Source organism: Triturus cristatus, chromosome 10 (assembly GCF_964204655.1).
Source record: "Triturus cristatus chromosome 10, aTriCri1.1, whole genome shotgun sequence".
In the NCBI taxonomy this organism is placed as follows: domain Eukaryota; kingdom Metazoa; phylum Chordata; class Amphibia; order Caudata; family Salamandridae; genus Triturus; species Triturus cristatus.
The window spans coordinates 459,351,425-459,374,861 of NC_140593.1; the positions used below are offsets into that span (position 1 = coordinate 459,351,425).

The 23,437-nt window shown below is 43.2% G+C and overlaps 1 protein-coding gene across 8 annotated transcripts in view; it reads right to left on the bottom strand.

The window, feature by feature from the left end:
- The window catches only part of PARD3 (par-3 family cell polarity regulator), a 1,320,414-nt gene that overhangs the window by 868,570 nt on the left and 428,407 nt on the right, over nucleotides 1-23,437 (bottom strand). The gene's annotated exons all lie outside the window — the stretch shown is intronic.

A 23,437-nucleotide genomic window follows, 5' to 3' on the forward strand; every position in this document is an offset into this window, starting at 1 on the left:
ACAGGCAGCGTGTCAGAGGCCACCAAGAGACAATTCAAGCTTGCCGAGCGAGCTTCGTAAAGGGCCAATATTCGACCAAAAATGCTAATGTCATGACCCATAGACTAAGAGTACCCCGGAAAGCAAACACAATTGTACTGCTCGAACCAAGCGCGCTACAAGTAGCCTTAAGTGGCACACAAGCAATCACTTTAAAATGCAAATTATGTAACTAACCTGCTCTATCTACACACGTTTTTGAGATCAGTTACCGTGCTTAAGAAGCGCTTGACCGTCTTACATCTTTACTGTAGGTGCATTAACCAGCTAAGTTAGCCATCACCTCCTCTGTCCAGCAGGATAACAAACAGAGCAGTTGGTACTAAGCAATACTAGTGTGCAGTTCTTTGCACAACGAATCTAAGAACTGCAAATTTATGGCTAGTCTCGAACCAAAGTGTATAATAGAGCAACTTTTTTTGAGTGGGGTTGAGAAATTGCTAGGACTCAGATAGGCATGCATCGTAGAAATGGAAGATCCCAGGAGCAAGGGCCACCAGAAAAAAAAAGCTTAACACCGGCACAGCAGTTCCTTTAGATGTCAGCTTGCCAACCCAATTCAGATCAAGCTTCCAATGATGCCAGGAGTAAATAATGGTCCATGGTGTGGACATATTTCCTAAGAGACAGACCTATGGGAAGGAAACCTAGTGGAACATTACCTAGTAGAAAAAAAGTTGACTGTCTCCATAACAGGTCCCTTGCCTACAAATAAGGGGCCTCAAATGAAGCAGTGTGGTTTATTTTAAATCTTAGCTCTGTCCTGGGTAGGTGTGGCACAGAGCAGTCAGGCTTAACTCCAGGGGGGCATGAGTAAAGCATTTCTGTACCAATGTCGAAAACACAATCAAAATGGCAATTGAACACCAAAAAAAAAAAAAAGAAACAATTATGATGAGGGAAACCAGGAATGATATTTTTTGTCAACTAGTGAAAAAAACAAAAAAGATAAGCACCAACCACTGGTATCTGGTCGAGCTAGACCAAACTCAAAAGTTAAGACTGACTGGGAGGTGAAAGGGGGGGGGGGTTTCACGCACCAAGTAAAACAGCAGGGTATTAAATATCACTCACCTGAAGCACACCGTACAGGTCTATGATAGCATGCGATATCCAAGCACCACCCTCTTAGAACTGCCCAGTAACCAGATTGACTGATTCAGCAGAGTTTATCTGCAAAGTGCAGCACATCTGAGCAGAGTGATATCTAACCACTAATGTCTGAACATTGGGTGTTCACGCTCATGATTCCAACCCCAGCCCCCAAAACAAAAATGTTGCTATTCTAAAGGCCAGTGTAAGCAAGGCCCATGGAATTTGGTATTAACACAGCAGCTGCACGGTTATTTATCCCGATACGTGTTTAAAAGTTTAGTTAACTAGCACTAGCAAACCGGGGGCGCTCTTTAGTAAGTATGTGCCATTATATTTCCTGAACCATGTGGCATCCGCTAAATTTATTTTACTTGTGCAAAACCATACCGTGACACGCGGAGCTGTCAAGCTAATCAAACATAAGGATTAGGGTGTTTGAGGTGACATGGATGAGTAGGGAAAGCAACAGACCTGCTGGTGGATCTGGGTCGAGGAGAGCACATGCACGTTTGGAGGGGGCGGCAATATGGAAAAAGCTGTGCAAAAGTAAAAGCAGATGCAGCGTCGCACGCGTGGCGCCAAAAGTGAAAGCAGATGCAGCGTCGCACGTGCACTCTTTAGTAAGTATGTACCATTATATTTCCTGAACCACGCGGCATCTAAACAAGTAAAAAAATAAAATGTCTACGTGCCTGGGAACAAAGTCAACAGAAACTAAAACATTGCCTAGCGCGAAACTAAAACGTGCTTGCCTCGAAGTAAAACCCAGATGGCGCCTCGGACGGTGAGAGGCTGCAGCAGCGCTCTGAGCGCATGAAGCTGACGAGGAGGGAGTGGGAGAAGGGGGGAGGGGCTTCATGCGAGAAAGCCAGATGGCAGCTGGGCGCGTCGCGCGCGCTTGTGCGCGTAACAGCAAGCTGGTGGCCAGCAAAAGCCTGGGGGTAGCACTTTGAAAACCCGCTTACTAAATGTCTCGCCAGAGCAGCGCATGCGCTGGCTCAGGTGAGACATAAAAAGGGGACTTTTTTGAAAATGTCATGAAGATTCATCAAGCGGCACCAAAGTTATTGGCAAAACAATAAACACTTCTCGTATGGAAAGTTTGGTCCTACCTGTAACTATCTACTGTCGACCACCAGTAGGTTTTGATATATATATATATATATATATATATATATATATATACACACTAAGTCACCGAATGGTCTAAATGCCAGTGAAGATTTCTATACTTGCTTATAGAATTGATGCTATAAACTGTTAGTCTTGCATGTGTTACAATTCAAGAATAATACAAATGACAGATGTTATTTAGTAGTGTCATTTTAGCCTCCTCTCTGAATGTATGTAATGATTTTTTAGCTAACACTTAATTTCTTAGAATTGGGTAGCACCTTAAGTTTACACAGGCACTTTTACTAGAAACAACTCAACATAGCCCATTTGGGCTCATTGTTTAAGCATCAGCACTTTATGTATGACCACACATTTTTTTAGCATTTTATTTGTAATCATTGACATTTGATCATAAGAATTAAGCAGACATAATTATGCCAACAATCATTACAAGAAGGCAGCAAATCATAATTGAGGGACATCTATGCAAATAAGTGTTACCGAACATTTATTATACTTATTCTATTTCAAATATGAATAATATTTTAAGAAATGAATTTTTAGAATATACCCACTGAGGTTTTATTCTTTTAGCATATTTTGTGATATCAATATGAATATTTATACTTATATTTATTTGTACATTTATTTTCTTAAACTTGAAGCATTCTAGCAATTTTATTGACTTGCTTTTATAATGACAACTTGTTTCTGCAATGTAAATTTTGGATTGACAAACTAAGTACATACTTTTATTATGCTGATTTAATAATGACGATTTTTTATGAAATCAAAAAACAATGCAAAAATTGTACTGAAAGTAACTGGATGCCGAGGATGTTTTCTATGTCTATAGTGCTTTTTATTCATTTTAAACACATGACTATGCACTGGCACTTTAAAAATGTGGCTCTCCTCTTTACACGTCATGTGATCAAGGCCTCTGGAAGGCCGAAACGCGCAATGGCGGCAGTGCTGGGTGATAAACAGAAAATACTTGCACTGACATCTGGGTCTGTTTTGTCTGATCCCGAGCAACGTGGAAGCTGGTGACGGAGTACACATATATATATATATATATATATATATATATATATATATATATATATATATATATATACACACATATTCATATATACATTCACACACATATATATACTGTGATGTTGCCTGGCATGTAATAAATATGAATGCCATGCCACTGTTATTACCACTGTACAGAGAAACTTTCATGACACAACACTGTTTACTGATTGACAAAGAGGAATAAATCGGTTATTATTAAGGTGGCTTATTCAAAGTGATTTTACCTTATTGCTCAAACTGAACCGCAAGTTTTTGTTAAACATTTTATGAAAAACACATGCCATGGCATAAACCAAATATGCGTATGTGAACAGTGTAATATGGGAATTATTACCACTAATGAAGGGAGGAAGGGGCACCATCAACCACTCACAACTTTGCATCTAAGGAGTCATGGGCCCTCCTCACACTAAACAATGGTAATAACCTTTTTACACTCTGCATACCTGCTTAGGTATTTTAATTATACATTCTACAAAAGGGTGTTTTGCACCTCTATACCTTCCCACTCAGCTAATAAAATGTGGTATTATCCCTTTAAATAATGTTGCAGCCCCACCAACTAATATTTGTGCATAACTGGATTTTATCAGATGATATGAACGTGCAGTTGATCCGCCGGGATTCGAACCTGCAACCTTTGTGTTACACAGTAATCATTCGCACTAACAAAAATAAATAAATCATAAAACAGTCCATATCAGCATGCATCTGGATTATTAGCGCACTACTAGTTAGTATCTTTTATGCAGTGGCTTTTTAGATGAAAATTTCATGAACTGGCCTTCTCGCTTCACTTAAAATTCCCTGTGAGGGCATCCAGGAACACATCCTTGCTTTGTATCGGCGCTCAATTGCCCATCCCTTGCTTGTCTTCAGCAGGGGGACTTGGCAGGAAGCGCCTCAGACAGACGGGTAATTTCGAACTGGGCAAGGAAGGCAGAAGGAAGCGGACAAGAGTGGCAGCACAAAGCAATTCCTGGCATTTAAGGAAATGAATAAAACCCCTTCTGGAAAACTCAGCCGTTAACAAGATTTTTATCAACTGGTCGCTGAGGCAAGAAGTGAAAAACGCGATCAGCCAAGGTTCCGCAGTGCCAAAAGCATCCATAATGAAATGTGGGGGCCTCTGTGGCCTGTGGCACTGTAATGAATAACTAGTTATTATGCCGCCCTGCCAGATGAGTACTGGAAGCATGCTCTCTGGAAAGAACAGAACCTTATTTCAGAAAGTGGGCAATTTCTAGAATGAAATGTGGTTGTGCGCACGTGATAGTCCAACAACAATATCGCATCTCCCTATACTTATAAATAAATTAGAACTTGCGTCTAGTAAGGCGCATAACTGCTGATTGGCATCATTATTTCTGGTCCTTTCACAAGTTCGAAAGTATAAATAGTCAAAATGGGTTTTCTCCACAAATTTAATGTGGGAGGCTGAAGCGGCCCCTCCCAGACTAAGCCAGGTGGGGGACAAAAAGAAATTAGATCTGTGTAATCGGAGAAATAGTGGGAAAGGGCTTTGTTTACAGAAATTCAAATTCATTACTGCGAAACAAACAACTTGGTTCAGCAGACTGTATACCCGCTGTCGAGCTGCTGTCGCCTGACATCCTGTCTTATCTGCCAAATTGCTCATTAGGTTTGGCAATTTTCACCTGCGCCTCCAGTTTATATTTCAGCAGGGAATACACGTCAGTCTGCCTTAACAATCACCCGCCATGGGCTCCCGGGCTCCTCAGAAGGGCAGCGAAATCTCACAGACACACAAAAATGTCAGCTCAACAGATGAAACAGGAAACCTGGGCAAGGTAGCGGTAAAATTAACCACTCTGATGGCATCGAATCAAAACACTGATCAGAGGAAGGAGGAAATAGTGTACAGAGGTGTTAGGCTACCCACAATACCCTCCAAGGGGGAGGGGTAACTCATTCATGGCTCAATGCGTCGTCCTTTACTGGATCCTAGAGTGAAATCGTTTTTATGTTGAGTATAATCAGACTGACTTCAGACCATTATGTTACCTCCCATACATTGAGCTATCAATAGCTAACAATATAAAGTGCCCCACACTCTCAAATTAGAAACATTTGAGGAATTTGTAATACTTGCCCAAAACTGCCTTGTTGAGGGTGGGTGGAAACCATTATGGCTGCTGAAGTTAGTGATAGGTTTACTTTAAACAAATAGCAAAAGGGGACTATGCAACAAGCTCTTACTACCACCATCAATTTAGTGCAAAGAACTCAATCATATATTTTTCCTTATTTGCTTAGAAAATACAGAGATTTGTATCTGCTTGAAGGGTTTCCTGACGATGAAGAGCAATTGCTCTAGTCTAGGGTGCAAGATAAAGCAACAACTGTGGCAGTGGAAAAGATAAGCAATTAAGAGTACCGTCACATAGGCAGAGCATATAGAAAGAGGGTTCATGGTTCCCTTCTCCAATCAACAAAAAGATCACCGAGGACATTCACCCTGCTGGCACTGTAATAGTCCTCGACATTGAAATGCTGCCAAATAACATTGAGCTTGTGTCGCATCCCTCATTCCAAGAATCTGACACAGGCCCACTGATTTGGCCATTTTCTCGCCGCACCCAATAGGTCTTTTTGTTGCAAAACTCACTGAATTGTTGGAAGTGCCCATATTGAATGTTATGAGAAGGGAAGTAGGTGTCAGCGGCAGTGACAATGCCCTTATTCAGGCACATTTCGATGCTGCAGGACTATGCTCAGAAGGTGTCAGGCAAAGAAGTCAGAGTCTTGTAATGTATCACTTCAGCAGTTAAAGACAGTGCTAATCCCTCCCCCTTTCCTTCACATTGCCCTCCATTACTTTAAGCATTCAGTCTCCTAGCGATCATCCTCCAATTTACAACTATGTGTTGCTTACTAGTAGTACTCTAGTAGAGGTTACCTATTCTGTGGCCTCTTAACTACATTTATGTGGATGGCATCCAGAAGCGGTTAGCAGCCTAGCTCCGCAGTATCTCTGCAGTCTTTTGTTAAAAGACAGTGGATAAAAGGATGTGCTCGGAGAGGCCGAAACGGAGTTTCACTAGGATGGGGTACCACTGTCAGAAGACGTCCTGCACTTGAGGGATAAATATATAGGCTACCGCCACATGCTAAAGCTCAGCATCAATTACAGGGATCTCAGCTTTTATGATGACTAACTGCTTTCACAGAGAGGCATCGTCATAAGTGTAGTGTCTTGCGAGTTAGCAATGATGGAACCCTTTTGGCTCCTCATGGACTCCATAGAGCTGTGACGTAAGAGTTACAGTGGAATGTATTGAAGGCAGTTTTAGAATGTCGAGTTCACAGTTATATGCAGAGGAATAAAGACGTGTTATACTACGCTCCAGGTGTGGCATAGTCATTGGCGCGTATCCGGGCTGGGGAGGATGCTAAAATGGCAACGAGATAAGGGATAAGTAACCCCACGATCTGCAGTACTCTCCCAGAGAGTTTGCTGTGGTCCAAGCAAACTGCTTGTGCATGCCATCATCAAAGTACAGCATCGACGTTTGGCTATGTTGAGACAAAGCGCAGCTCTAGTTCCGTGCAAAGCTTTTAAAGTTAAAGTTTCACTGAAGTCTACACAACGGTGAGGAAAACCTGCTTGGAAGGCCACACAAAAAGTGACTTCGCTACTATGCAATTCAAAGACATACATACTTATTAAGTGATAACACCATAGGCGGATGCAACTAGGTTTTGAAAGATATACAAAGTGCAAGAAAACACTGCAAACAGAAGCGCTGCAAGGAGGGTATCAACTGGGTGTCAGAAAGAGCAAATCGACATTTTAAAAGGAAGAAATAAGTGAGTTATCACACTCATTAAAGAGAGTCATTGTACTGCTGAACTTGGTCAAGTGGCTCAATGAGATGTGCTCAAGGTTTTGCTTGCAGAGCTATCCATACCCAAAGCGGCACACCACCAAAGCTGCCAAGTGGGACTCAGAACAATTCCAAAGTTCTCCGTAGGCCAGAAAGCTGAGAGCCGGGGCTGGAATCATGAAAGTATGCATTTCCAACGGAGACCAAGAAGGAGGTCACTGTATCACAGATTGTGCAGGGTAATCCGGAGGCCAAAGCAGGGCCTCAGAAATGGTGCAGATGATGCAAGTCCTAATGGACAGCCTACAATCTCTGAAAGAGCTTCAATCTCACTGTCTGTCACTCCCATAAATGGTTACAATGATGCTGCCTTCCTGAAACCTCCACCACCATTCGATACCGCCAAAAAGTAAAATATTGGTGATAGATCGATTAGTTGGATAGAGTCATTTGGGGATTGCATTGATGTACTTGAAGAGACTGATAAAAAGAAGATGCCGCGAACGGATGAAGAAATCACATACCGTCAGATTAAAGAGACTTTGAATCCCAAGGTCAATCCAATGCAGATCACGAAAGATACATTTTCAGTCAACAACAACAAAGTTGGTGAAATCATCGATGAATTTGTGGTAAGACTCAATACACTCATCAAACACTAAGTTCAATTAATTTAATGATGAAGAAGCTATACGTCCTAGAGTTATTGATGGACACTTGTCAGATTCATTCAGACATCGAATGATGAGAAAAACGTAGTCTGGAGCGAGTGTTAATGGCTGCCAGAGCTGAAGAGCATGTCAATAGACAAGTTGCTGACATGGAGGCTGGAGGTGCCCAGAATGAATCAGTCATGAGTGTAAAAAGTAAGCCAAAGCAAAAGACCGAAGAACATCAGGTGAGGTCTACAAATAAAAAGAAGCTGTGCTTTAGATGTGGATTTTCGTTTCCACACAAAGGTAAATGTCCCAACCACTGGACAGATATGCAAAGGCTGTGGAAGGAGAACCCTTTTGTAATGGTTTGCAAAGCAAAAGAAAAAGCAAGTGCATCACGGCACGAAAACAAACGACCACCGAAATGTTCCAGAAGCAACGTTCAACGTGCACTCACAGAGCCAGGTGGAAACATCAGTTACGACAAATCGACACTGAATGAAGTCAATTGTCATCTAAGTCATCATCAAACAGTTCTTCTACATCAGTATCAAGTGTAAGTGAAGAAGATGGCTGTGCCATGTCAAGGTTTACCTCAGAAAAACATGTGCATGTGGGACTGGCCACATGTGAAGAAAAATGTCGGTCAAAGGAAAGTCGACATGCCAAAGCACCAAAGTCATTCAAACATTGTCCAAAGATTACACTGAAAATAAATGGTTGTTCGATACCTTTCATCATTGGCAGTAGTGTGTCGACAAACATTATGCCTCAGGAGAAATAAAATAAATTGTGTCAATTACCACAACTTACACAATTGAAACCAAAGCTGCACTAACGCCCTTAAAAAGTCTAGGGTCATTTGTAGCGACGAAACACATGAAAAAGAAGGTGCAATCACCCATCCATGTGCTTCAAGGTACAGCATCAAGGGCCTGTCTACTTCGTTTCAACACCAGCTGCTGATATGGGACCGATTTTCCTAAACTACAACATGAATGCTCACCACAAAATAGTAAGTCAATATTTACCATAAAGTAGTGCAGAGAGTTAAAATGCCTGCTGCAAAGAACAGCTATGTATTTTATGGGGAAAGCTGAGTGGCTTAGGAAAGCCAGCCTTTACCAGCACTTTAAAAGAAGTGGAATGTGTAAGAGAGGGGCTAGGGAGAGACGAGGGGCACTTTTGCCGGGTGTTAGTGAGGGAATCCATGGAGGAGGTCATGGGGGGAGAAAGCCAGGCGCCACCAGGGCTTAAACAGGTCCTCGCTGCACTTGTGTGTGTTCGACTACTGGCTGATTCCTGAAACATTCATGTAAATGAACAAAGTACCTGAAGATGCAAGCACAGGCGTATCATTCCAAGAATCTGTGGGCTTGGCAATGCACCAGTTAAAGCTTAGAGCAGCTAGATGTGGAGTGGCATGAATCATTTAACGGAGGATGGGTCCCAATGGGAACACGTTTAACATAAATAAATGTTTTTGTCGTAAACAGTCAAAATGTAAATACAGCATAAGAGCTTGTGACATGTCATCTGACTAACACTTTGTTTGTATGAAGCAAAGTTAAAGATAATGGAAAAAAACTTAAGGTGATAAAAAAATATGATGTCCAACACCACTTTAGATCTCATAATTTTCATTGCTGAGAAGCACAACAGTCAGTGCCAAGCATGCAATTAGCCATAAATATGCAATAATTATAGGTATGTGCACTCTGTCTTCAATCTAATTAATAGATGACGGCCGTGTCAGGATGTAATAATCAGGATCACGGTAACAGCCATACTGGAGAGGCTTCAGACTTTCACCACCCTTTCTTTGTCACAATGCAGCTCAAAAGCAACTACAATGGAGCATGTCACCTCCATTTACAGAGATAATGAAAGTACATAATTTTGTGGCGGTGCATTTAGCAAAAAGTGCAAGTCATAACAGTGGATCAGTAAACAATCAGCAGAAGATGATATAGTACTGCGATTACCCCTAGTTCAGCCCTATTGGGTTTTAACCAGGTTTGCTTGGCTGGAAACCCAAAATGGCTACGGTTAAGTTATATTATTAAACAAAAAAAGGACTTGCAAACCGCAATTTCACTTTCAGTAGCCTCCTTGCAAAGCTCTGCTCGGTTGCAAAAGAAATAGAAGAATTCAACAGTTTTTTAGGTCGAGCATAGGCAGCGCTTGCACTGTGTTGTATATACTTTGTGGGCTTACAGTCCGCCCACTGCTTTTCATTTGTCTCTTCAAGTGTCCTTTAAAAAGCCTTGCTTTCAAGTGGCGCATCTTTCCTATTTGTTCTCATTTCCATTGGTTGGTCCCCTCCCACGCAGCACTGCCCCATTACACTTGCCCCATTTAATAAATGTTTTTGGGACTACTTTTTTCTTTGATTAACAGCGCTTTTCACGAGCGCGTATGTTTTCACTCACTTCCTTGTCTGGAAGCGCCCTAATGCATGCAAAGCCACCATTGTCTTAGTGCTGGCTGTGCGGGCTCAAAGTCATACCCTCTGCTCTCTCAGCCCCTTGAGCACAGTGCAGTTGCAGCCTTCTTTGATCCAGCAGGCTGACTAGACCCCTGTTTATTCACCGCTCCGGCCTCCCGCCACCCCACCTTACTCCTGATAAACACATGCGCAGTCTGCTGCCGATGGATATGAAACACTACAGCTCGCTTGTTTTTCTATTTGACACCAACATCTGTTGTGCATTATGGCACTTCAATGCAGGTCTTTTCCCCAAAAACATCTTCTAGACCTCGCCACCCCATTTTCCCCCTGATAAACCCATACGCAGTCTGCTACTGGCTGACGTGAAACACTACAGATCACTTGTTTTTCTATTTGACATTAATAATTGCTGCACATTATGGCACTTCAATGCAAGTCTTTTCCCCAAATACGTCTTCTAGCCCTATATGGCTAATGGTGAAGAACATGGATGCCCGGAACAAACAAGGTGAAGCCATATTATATTTGTGGGGAAGAAACTGTGGTGCATTTGAAGTGGTCGCGGGAACTCCTGTCATGGGGCTGGCTGCCATGAGGTATTGTAAATTAACCAGGTTGCGGGGGGAACTTCTCATCCCTCTTTCTTCCTTCCTGCCATGATCTATTGTGCCATTTGCTTCCCTGCCACACAACGCTTTATGTGATTGAGTTCAGAGACTAGCAGTCTGTGATCAAAGTAAAGTGAGCTATAAACAAAAAGTTAAACATTTCAAGTTAATCAAAACTGCTCAGGAGCACACTACGCCCCACCCCCATTCAACCTGCTAAATTGGGGGTGATGATGCCCTGATCTACTGTCAGGTCAGTTACTAGTTTCCTCGTCGTACACCCCTCCTCATTGAGTCGAGGTGTGCCAATCATGTACTGAGCCATTTTTAGGTCTCGCCTACGTAGCACGCATGCGCTGCATAGGAGACCTTTAGCCATCGTTCAGCTCTTTTTCGAAGCACATACTCATGCTTGTGGCAGCACAAGCCTTGCGGGAGCGTGCAGGGGCGCGCCACAAGCACGAGTATGTGCTTCTAAAAGGAGCAGATTGCTCTCCCCAGCGCACGCGCGCACGCACCACTCGCGGGTGCACCCCTCCGCCTCTCTCTCCCGCTGCAGCCTGCACGCCTTTTTTTTTTTTTTTTTTTTTAATCCTTCAGTGCTAGGCGTGCGCGCTTATTTACTTATGGAAATCGGCACAAGAGGATTTCTCGGGGACTAAAGTTTCTTACTCCTGATTGGAGCATTTACTTATTCAACTTTTAAATAATGGATTTCTTGTGTTTTTGTAGCTGATCAATTAAATACATCCTGTTTATTTATTTTTTGTTACCCTTTTGACATCGGACCGAAAGAAATTGGCTCTTTTGATAGGTCACCACTAGCGTTTTAGGTATATTAATAAGATAGTTGTTGAAACTGGGTAGAGTTCTGTGTCTTTTGTCCCTCCCAATTCTTCTGTTGGAAACAGTTTCCTGATAATGGGGAGTAAAGCACCCCAGTGCACTGTTTACAGGTCGTGCTGGAAACAATGCATTTGTGGAGACACCAATCAACTCTACAACATTACTTAAAGGAAACAATGAACTTGGCTCTCTACTGAAGACATTATGGTGTTATAGTTTCCCAACCCCCTCATCCAAGGTCAGACCGACATGCAGCAGGTTTTTCCTAATACCTGACTAGCTTTAGTTCAGTGTAAATTTCCTGATGTCTCGAGGCGCATGCTATTGTACTTCAAATGTTCCTATGCAGAAGTGTTAGTAACACGTTAATTCTAGACATTGCTGTCCGATTATCACTGCTCAGAAGAAGTCGTATAGCATTGCTACTAGTCAGCATTATAATCCAATTCCAGATGCATTATGTGGCTTAAACATGTGCTAGGTAGCTTTGTTTATGGGATATTTTCATGGTATTTTTTACAGGGCACTCTTGTTTAATATATAGTATAAAATTGAACACAAGTCTTCGCATTTTGTTTTGAGCTTCTGTTAATACATGTAAACTATAGTGCATATTTAGTTTTCTGTGGGTTTCGTTTTCAGGCCTTTCTGTGAGCCTGGTTTAGCTGTTTCTCCAAACTGATGTTGCCCCCGCCATCCCCCTCAAAGTCCTAATAAGAATAAATACACCATACACTCAGACTTTTGGTCTCCCCTCTTCACCCATTGGTCTGTTCAAAATGAGAATGCTTCTGCCCAGCCCTTCTGCATGAGCTAATGGGTCAGTCCCCTTTGGTCATTGGTTTTCTTTACTGAGGGAGTGTGAGTGACAGCACTTTTCTCTTGCACATGTCTGCATCCACTTAGAAAGTAGCCTACTTCGATGTCAGACCTGATATTTTTCAGTCTTCTTTTTTTTTCCCTCCCCTAAGGGGCATTTTTTTTTTATTATAAAATGAATGCACACAATCCATAGATTTTTTTATTTTATTACTGTTACATCTTTAATGTCTACGATATGTTTGCAAAAAACAACGGAAAAGGCGGTCTTCCTGGTGCTTGTTATTTCTTTGCTGGTCTCTGGAAGGATATCTAGATATCTTTCCAGTTGTGTAGTTTCTTCCAAGTCTGTTTGTGCTACAGATGCCCACAGCTATAAAGGCTAATGTCCAAACCTGATCATGTGCATCTGTGGACAGCCGGTGACAGTACTTCTGGTGGTTGCGTTTTTGTCACAACTGGCTGCGAACTTTGGAGGAGGAGCATACAACGTGACGAGCGTCAGGCGTCAGACTGTTGACGAGCCCGGAGGGCGGAGCCGAGCCGAGCGGCTGTGAGCGACGGAGAGGTTGAGTCCGTGTGAGGCCGTGAGCAATCAACCGTGTCTGGCGGCCGCAGAGACCCGGTAGATTTTGGAGGTCCTGTGGGTGAGACCGGCGGCGGCAGAGGGTAGAGGGTAGAGAGCGGATAAGTAGCGTCTGCTGCTAGCCCCGAGGAAGACAAGGAGTCTTGGCGGAGCAGCATCAAGTAAGTCGACTTGGGGACTTGGGGAGCGTCGTCATAACTGCCCTAAGGCGTCAAGCTCTCTACACGTCGCATTGTGCTCCTGCCCCTCCTCGCCCCCCTTGCCCTTGCCACAGCCCCCGCTTTCACCTCTGCTTGTGGCCTCTTTACGCTCTTGGGTTTCTCTTGCTGGCTGCCTCCGGTTCCGACCTCTCCGGTTTCTCATCTCGCCTGGCCTTGGCCAGCCTCGGACTTCTAGATCGCCTCTTACCGTTTTGCTCCGCTCCGGGCCGAGCGGCCCCCGCTCGGCTCCCCTCCACTTTGGCCAGCCAATTTGGCAGTTAGTCAGCTGCCCTGGTCGCCTGATTGTGTGCCAGTCAGTAAGCTCTCCAGCCTTGGTTCTGCTCCCCCCGCACCCCGCAACCCCCCCAGCCCGTCGCTACCAGCGCTGCTCCTCCTGCCCAGGGGGAATTTGGCCCGCTTCCGCTGGCCCGGTCCCCCTCCCCTCGCCGCCGCGCTGCGACTCCACCGGCTATTCGAACTGGGTATTGTCTGCCGGACAGTTGTGGACGCAGAGTCTTGGGGGGGTTAGGGTTCTGGGAGTTTAGCGGGGGTCTTAGGCTTGAGGGTCTTCCCTCTGAAGCAGTTGGGAGCAACTGATGGGAGGCCGCGGTAAGGGACCAGCAAGCGGTTGTGTAGGGACCAAGTAAGCGGGGGGGGCCCTTGCACATGCTGTCATAGTCAGCTGAGTTTGCTCTTTCCGTCCAGGCCAAGCTTGGATAAACCCAGTAAGCCTGTCCGGGAGGCAATTTGGTCTCTCACGCCCCCTCGTGTTCCTGCAAATACATCCCAGCTTGGTTGGCTCAGCTGGTAATCAAGGGTGTGCCTGACAAAGGGCTCGAGCGACCCAGTCTATCAACCCACATATTTTAATAAGCCTTGCACAACAACAGAAGAGATGAGATCCGGGAATAAGAGAAAAGCACTTCCAGCTTTAAAACTGAAGAAATCAAAACGGTTGGCCGCAGTCATGAAGTCTGCTCTTGCCATTCCGGCGATCGCACCAGATCCACTGGTTTCACCGAAGGCTTCCAACCCGTCACCAAAGGGACGGCAACATACCAATAAAAGCAACATGCAACCATTCTATATATCCTCTGCGAGCACCTCAAAATCTTACTCGTTACTGGACTATTTTAAAAAAGCACCCTAAATCTTGCGAACCAATCCAAGTCTCTGAGCCAAATATACAACTGTCTCATTTGTTTTCCAAATCATCTATCACTCCGGTTCATGATCCGGATGTTTTCATCTTTGGGGCAGCACCCGACGTTCGGAAACCTGTTTCAGAATGTTCTATGATTACAACTCAAACACCGGTTTTAAGTCATCATCAACCCTCACCAAGTCAGTCTTCACCCCCCCATGACTCTGTTAATCAAGAGTATTGCTCTAATCAGCAACCTTTTGTGAGTCCAACTTATAATTTAAGTTTCCAAGCTCCGCATGTATCTCAACCAGAGAATCTTTTGGTTATGTCACCACATAACCCCCAGGAGTTTGAGATGGCTCCTATTGCGCCTCATTCTCATTTAATTTTTCCACAAATTCATGAACATAAAGACTTGATCCCCATCTCTGATACACTCAGTCCCGGTCCACCACAGGTCTTAAGTTTTCTGGAGGGGAGCCCAGACCAAGTTAAACCGCAACAGTGCCCACTCCCACCCCAAGCAGCAAGTTCGGCCTTTTCAAAGGTTTTACAAAAAACAGAATTAAAAGATCAACGGCTAGTAGATCTGTCTTTTTCTTTTATGAAAACCTCCACTTCACCTAATAACACACCCTACTCTAGATCTAAAAAGGAGCCTCACCACGATGCCGCTACAATCCCGACTATCTGGCCTCAATTACTTCAGACTTTTCAATCTACAGTCACGGCCCTAAATTACCACTCGGACAAATTGGACACTGAGGTGGACCTATTGAACACTTTAGCTTTGTTCACAGAAGGGATCGATAGTAAGCTGGATAAACTGAACAATCTAATAATGAGTGCGCAAGCATCTTCAAAACTGGTTCAGTCAGTCCGTTGTTGCTCACCTATTATGGATTCCCTTTCCTCGCTCCCAGACTTTCTAACTAGGGTCCTAAATGAAGTAAAACTGCTGAAGGGTGGCGGTGTTCCGTCTCGGCCTGATCAACCCCCTCGATCTCTCCCAATTCACGAATCAGATACGGTGAATACCCCAACACCAACGACCGCTGGGTTACAGACGAGAGGGGAACGAAAACTTTCTATGACACAGACCGACCATCAAGATGACCCTCACCAAGCCCATGTTTCTTCATGTCTGACGGTACCGTTGGTACAAGCCGTTACAAGCCCTCAGACAGCAAATGGGCTTTCCAATGTCATAGATAGTAATATGGCAGGGTCAAGTGTCAATCCAGCTGTCGTTGCCCCCACCATCCCAGAAATGCTCCACCCTCCCTTGCTACCTTGTAGTAAGAGAGAGCGTAAACGTCAGCGAAAACAAAGGAACAAATCAAGACTTAATACCAAAGCTGATCTTCCTAAATTATTCCCGTTGTTTTCAATCGCTACCAACAAAAACACCCCAAGCACTTTACAATCTTTAGCAACGCCAACAAGCTCTTCTCGAAGCCCCTATAAGGCAGATATAACCACAACCACCAATCAACAGATTCCTCTGAGCAGTCTTGAGCGAAGCCCCCTTCCACTGGAAAATGGGCTTTCAGAATCTCAGCCGGACACAAACGAACCAAGAGGCAACTCCAATGAGGTAACTACAATGAGGTCATTAGTCACAATACCCCAACCCCAAGTAGCACTGTTGCCAAGTCCATCTCGACATGGACCTACTTTCCATAATATAATCTTCAATAATACATCAACGTTATTGAAAGATTCTCGGACATCCGGGCAAGGCACACGGGACCTTCTCCAATCTCATCAGAGAGCACACTTAGATTCCCCAAGTGCCAAATCCTTGCAGCCCAACTTAATCCGGATCACCGATACCGCTAATAGTGACACACAGTACCTAAAAATTCTCCTTGCCCCCGAATACAAATCAAAAGGTCGGCAGGACATACTTAACAGATCAAATATAATTAAATTAGTAAACAGTGTTCCGGGTTTTGAGGCTTTGATTTCGGATGATATCGAGTCAATTGAATTTCTCCCTCCAAGGGGTACTCAACCCTGAGAGGTAACCGTGGTGTCCTTTAAGTCTACCACTTGGGTATGACTATTCTTAGATCAAAAGGTCACATTTCGGAAATGGGGCATCAAAATCTACCCCTACTCCACGCCAGGATACCCTACAGTGTTATCCCAACAGTCCCCTACTTTGCTAAGTCCGGTTAGCCATAGACCTGGGGGGAAAAATAGGCCATACTCAATCCTTAAAAACGCTTTAGGATCATTACAATCAACCGAAGATGGACGGTCTAATCCCCTGAATTTCGATACAAATTTTGACTGGGGTTGGCTACCAGCCACCCTGTCCCGTAATATATCAGATTGACCACGTGATGAACATCTCGTAGCCCAGGTTCAATCAGGACGCCACCTATATCCTCCCACAATTATTTCGTCCCCCAGTCGCAGTCTTTGCTCACCCTATGTTCATGGAACATTAGTGGTCTCCCTTACAAAATCACAAATTTAGAGATCCATTCTTTTATTTTTGGTCATGATTTAATTGCCCTTCAGGAAACCTGGGCCTCTCAAACCAGCCCAGTTATTGGTTTCATTGAATTTTGGAAACCGGCAATCAGAACTTGTCCCTATGGCCACCCTAAAGGTGGTTTGTCGATCTATGTTTCAAATAACCTAAAAGGCCCGATTGAGATACTGAACCTTGACGAAGACTGGTTACTTGGTGTTAAAATTAGTGCATGGAACAAACAGCATTCTCTTTTACTCCTAAATGTGTATATTAATCCTAACACCCGTTCAAAAAAGGCCCATCTAACGCGTTTAATGAAAATCGTGTGTGACCTGGTGGAGGCCTATCATAAAATTCAGATAACATTATTACTGGAAACTTCAACACTAACTTTTTCCAGGGTAATTCTATCGATTATGAAGGACTTTTTACATTTACAACCTCGGAAGTCAAGGCACAGTCCAAACCCCCAAACCAAGTGTATTGTGGCCTTGGTGAGCTCTGTGTGCTGCAATTCTTAAGTATTGGTTTTCTGGTAATGAATGGCAGATCTACGAATGATACTCCTCCCAACTGGTCCTGGTCAAATGGCCGCAAATGCTCCTACTTAGATTACACCATCTGTAATTTAGCGTTGTTCCATCATCTGAGCAACTATAGCATTCTTCCTCGATCAAAAAGCGATCATCGTCCCTAAGTCGTCACCCTTAATATACAGCCAGAGTACCATAAACCTGCTTCAATGACATGCTCAGGAATTTATACAGAAAACCTAAAACGGTTAAGATGGAATGACGACATTAGCCCAAATATCATGGAAGCATGTTTGGTTTTTATAACGGAAAGCACTGACTCAGCGGTCTCCTCCACTGGCGCGTGGTCGTCCTTCTGCTCCCAATTGACAAGCCATTTTCCATCTAGACAACATGTTCACAAGGCTCATTTTAGCCGCCAGTTCCAAATTTCCAGTCAAACAAGGGCATTGAAGAAATCCAGAGACAAAGCTCTGCGGACTCTCAGGACGTCCCCAGGAAACAATGAGTTCTTGAATGGGTATAAAGCCAACCAAAAATTATTCAGGGAGGCAATACAAATAGATAAACGGCGCCATCTAGCCCAATTTTGGTGCAAACTTTTATGGGAGAGCAAAAGCTGCAACTCTAAAAGATTCTGGGCCCTAATTAACCGCCAAAATTCTTGCTCATCTAGATTTGGGTCAGCAAATATTGCAGAAGCTGCCTGGTCTGCCTATTTGACCGACCATTTTAGGGCCGCAGAGGTCCCCGCGTCTACAGTTACCGCACTCTTAAACAGTAATGGTTTGGTATGTTTTTATGCTTTCTTTAAGAGCTACTTTATTTCTTCCTGTAATTTCTCAAATGCTGCTAACATTACTTGTACCTGACTGACGCTTTGCACAATCGGTTGTCATTTTATGAAATATTGTATTGCACTTACGGTTGTTGTCAAACATTTGAAATCAAATGTATTTTAAACGTTAAGCTTGTCATTGCATTTTGCACACTAAGTCCTTTTACCATTGATATATCAGTGAAGCTTTTATTGCAATTTGAAGTTTTTAATAACCACTGCTCTCATGCTAAGGTTCTGTTTTTAAAATGTGTATTGCTGTTGTAATTTTGAGGTGTTCTTTTAAGGATATTTTTATATCTAAATAAAGTATATACTTCTACTTCTTCTGTGGACAGAACCACATGTTCCTTTTTTTTTTTCTTTTCTTATGGTCTCCAGAGTTCTATGCTAGCTTCTAATTGGAATCCATTCACTGTAGAGAGCTGCATTATGCCTGTAGCTTAATTTGCCTACTCTTGTAATCACTCTGCTTTCTGAGTCTACCAATGATTGGGCTACATGGACTGAAGTTTATTTTGGTTGCTTAATAGCATAGAGCTTATAGCTCCCAAAATCTCATCCCCGCGTTTTTGTTTTCCTACAGTCGCTTCTTCACAACTGGATTAAGTTGTGCAATTGCACAATCCCAAGATTTGCCAACTGTTTTACAATTGATGGGTCCCGACTAATGTTGATCCACCAATCTGCATAAAAACATTCATCTCATTTTAGTTTAATGGCTGTTGAGTGGCACTGCTGACCTGTTTACTTTTAGGTTTCGCCTGTCTGACAAGGCAAGATTTCTGGTTGTGGGTTTTTAAAAACAAAGTGGGCTTAGATCTTGGTCAGCGCTTACCTTTTAGTTAGCTTTGTCACTCATCGGTGATGGCTTTCCTTCCTCTTCATGTCTGTCCCTCCAGTGGAGCTTAGTCTTTATAACCTCCTCTTGAATGCCTGACGTGTATTTTTCCATTGCTCACTTTTTAGGGAGCTACTTTTGTCTTTTTGTTTAATCACTTCACGGTTGGATGTTTTTCAGCTCTCTCCCTTGTGTGCGTCTCCCCTCCAAATACCACCCTCAGCTCTCCATGCAGCTATTTACTTTGTGTGCTTCTTTTCCCAATCTCACCCACCCGCAATTAGTTTTAATTTTCGCACAACCCAATTCCTGTAGTGTAACCGAAATATATTTACCCATTTTATATATAAAATCTTAGTTTTTTACTGATCCAAGCAGCATTCAGGCTTGGATCAGCAAAATAATAGAAAGTGAAGCTCCCATAATAGTGGAAGGGTGCTTGAACAGTGACCCATGCATTCCCCCCCAGAATGAAATGACAAATTCACATACATCTATATCTCTTATTTTTAAAATCTTGTAGCTAAGCTCAGGTCGCTTGCAGTGGAACAAGTGGACATCTTGCACCTTAGCATGGGCATGTTTTAGGACAAGGTGGACCAATTTCCAGTTTGCATGTAACCACAAGTCTTTGTAAACAAATGTCCAAGGTATTATATCATGAGTACGAAAGTGGTTATCTGCAGTTGATGGGGGAGGAACCTGTAGGTGTCCCTGGTTGATGTGCCGAAAGTTATATTTCCCACTGCTGCTATGCTTTCTCCTCCCTGAAAACCTTTACTAGGAAAGGCCCTTCCTGGTTGTAAAATCTTCACATATGCAAACCTGAAGACTGAACATTGGCTTCATTTGTAGGATTGGTAAAGGTTGAACATGCAGGTGTCTGTTACATCGTAGGAATTGTACAATTGACCCAGCTATATATTCATATGTTCTTTACTGATGTGTATGTTGGGTACCTGGTCTGGGACGGAAAGCTGCATCTCAGTGTCTGCCTGTTCAGTGTAACTGAACCGCGCTGATGCGATTGACACCGGGTACTGTAATCCAATTGAATATCACACACCCATCAGTCTTTTGTCAGGTACATAATTTAAGAGGGTGTCTTTAATAGACATTTTAGAATAATATGGAGGAAGAAAATGGGAAATGTTAAGTCTCTGTACATAACTGTTTCACAAAAATAGCTTTGTGCTACTCTTGTGCTCTTCAAGTTGACTTTTGGTTTGGGTTGCAAGATCGCTTCAAGTCAGCTTTGGGCAAAACTATCAAATTGGATTTCTGCTTCACCAATATCCCTCATACTGTCCCTGTGTGTTAACAGATGGGCCATCGGTAGAGCCAACCTAATTCATGATTGTTGCTGCAACGTATTTATTTTTATTTTTTTTAATTTGTATTTTTGTAGCATTTTATCCTTGCCTTTCGTGGAGCGACCATAGTTGCCCCAAAATATTTAATCTTTCACTGGTTTATGCTTGTTGTGTTTAGTCTTTCAGCTTGGCCTAATTTTCACGTTCTTGTACTAGACGATACTGGGAGCCTGCAGTTCCCTTGCAGTTGGGTCACCCTAAATTTCAATGTATGTCTGGTTACTGGAAGGTTTTGGAAAATAAATGCTTCGGTTCCTCTTGTCCAGAGTGCAAAATCGCACATTAGTATGCATATTAAAGACTCTGCATGGCTCTTTGAAGCCGGCCTTGTATTGAGAAGGTTTGGTGTTTTTTTTATTTACTTTACTTAATTTGCCGTGTGCAGACTCTTTCCACACGGCCACCGCGCTTGTTGTTTACTTTAGGCGGCTGTGTTAATATTTTATTTCACCTATTTCTAGCAATATTTACAACACCTCTCGTAGCGCTTAATATCTGGCTGAACGGGTAAAAGTCACAGAAAAGGGACGACTGTTTGGCATTACCCCCTTTGTGACCAGAGTGTTTCAGGTCTAGCAAGGCTTTTAAGAAGCTTGTTTAGTAAAGATGCGCAGGTAGTGATGTTATGTTAAGGTGATGACTTTGCATCTTGTGATTGGCAACCATCTGAGGGAGGCAACAACGCTGGTGTTACCCGCCCCTCTGACCCCGGGCAGTAGATGTGGCCCAGTGGAGAGAATTTGCTTTCAAAGCGCAAAAACATATAGGAAATTAGTATATAGGTCCAAAGTAGGAAAGCATTTAAAACTATGAAATAGACTGCCCCCATCAAAAAAGAAGGAACACGATTTACTGGAGGGGACTCCACAATGCAGATCTTGCTGCCTGTCTCCATCCTTGTGGCCTCTTTCCTTCTCTGCTGCTCCTAGTCCTCGTCAGCCTCCGGGGAGGGGTGCTGCCTTCTCCCTGAACGCCGCCCCCCTTTTATAGCAGGTACACCAGGAAACCACTCACAGGTTTAGCAGGAGACTCAGCATCTGTTTGTTAAGGTGTGATTGAAGAGGTTGTTTTTAATAGCCATCGCCTGACAACGGGTGGAAAGAGTGAACAGGAGAGAGCCACCCTGAGAGCTTGCGGAGAGGAATGAGGGTGAGGCTCTGGGCTGAAATCTCCAAACATGCATATTGCAAAACGCATAGATATAAACATGAATGCAAACTAATTAAACCTAAATATTTACAGTAACTAAAGCACTTTTTTTTTTTAATTCTTTTTAATAATGTTGTTCAATTGTACATACTGTCTACTTGGTAATATAAGGTAATAAAAATGCTTAATACTTATAACTTTTCAACATTCTGCACAGCAGCCCAGCCGCTCTAAAATATAGCTTAAAGACATTGGCAAAGCCAATAGCTCTGGCTAAACACTTCTAAGATCCCAAGGCGAGACCTATTGGCTATGCCAATGCTTGTTGTATATTTGGATAGGACACAAACATGTCCGTGTGGCTAACTTATCAGTGTGAAACAAAAAGTCTACGACTAGTCTAGGAATACCCCCCATCGCTCAGAACTGTGTTTTGACTTAACCAGGGTGGGTTTATTGACTTGGTAGGGATGCCCCTTCCACATTAATAGCCTGATTTCTGACACCCTCTATTCAGGGAAGGTCATTCAGTCCAATGCCCTTGTACATCTGGGAGATGGCCGTACTCCGTGATCAGTCCTGGAAGCTCATCAAATACAGTGCAGACGGGCAGGGAGTTTTTAAGGGTCCAAATCAAATTTAGCTGTGAATCCCACCTTTCTGTGTAAACATGCTAGATGATTAACTGAAATCAAGAGTAGGTTGCAGCAAAAATGTGCATTACAGGGAAGATGACCCTCCGGATAAGATTCCCAACCGATGAGAGCAAATTATCTGGAGCAGCTTTAGTGCAGGTTCTTCCCATTCTACAGCAACCAATGCAACCACATGCCAATGATCAATGCCAGAGGAGCAACCAACAGGGACAACATGTGTCTAAGAGTGCTGGCAAGACCAGGTAATGTGGCATATGTGTGAGTGAACTCAGAATCTTTAGACATCAGTTATTCTTTCTTGTTTGATGCCAAATGCTATATTATAATAGTAAATGCAAAAACTGCCACATGTCATGAAAATGATTATTTAGTTGCAATTTCTTTAAAAAAAAAAAACTAAAGAAACAAGCTGATTGACAGGGTAACTGCAAAGAGCACACCTTCCTTTTCATGCCAACTAAAAAGGGTTCTTTGTTTTCAATTGATGACAAATGCAGATGCTACAGCAAAAGAGAGTCAGTCACGTCTCTGCTGGGGCTGAGGCAAGTTCTCGGTGTTCCAGGTTACTTAATGTGCTCCCGCAGCTTGATGATACACTAGGGACCTGCGAGTAGAGTCAGAGGAATGGCATTGTTTCCTTTATAAAAACAAGCAACCAAGTTTGACAGCATATTCATTTTTGTATGTTTTTGAGGTTTTACATTGCACTACATTTCAAGAAACTTTTTTTATGTCGAGCCTGGGCAGCGCATGCACTGCTCTGTGAGACATGCTGTATTCGAATATGGACTTGAAGCCCCGCTAACTCTCTGCCCATATTTTTCACTGGCTTGTATCATTGTCCTTCATAAATGCTGCCTTCTAATTCGTTAATAGGCTTGTTTGTCCCTCCTTAGTACTGCCTTGTCTTCATTTGTAACCTCCCATGAGGACTGGCCCTTTTACTCCCGTTGTTATACGGTATGTCTTATTTAGTCTGCAGTTCGGGTTGGACTGTTCCCATTGGGCACAGGGTCAAGACTGATTTGCATATGGCTGGGTCCAAACTGGAATGGCATGGT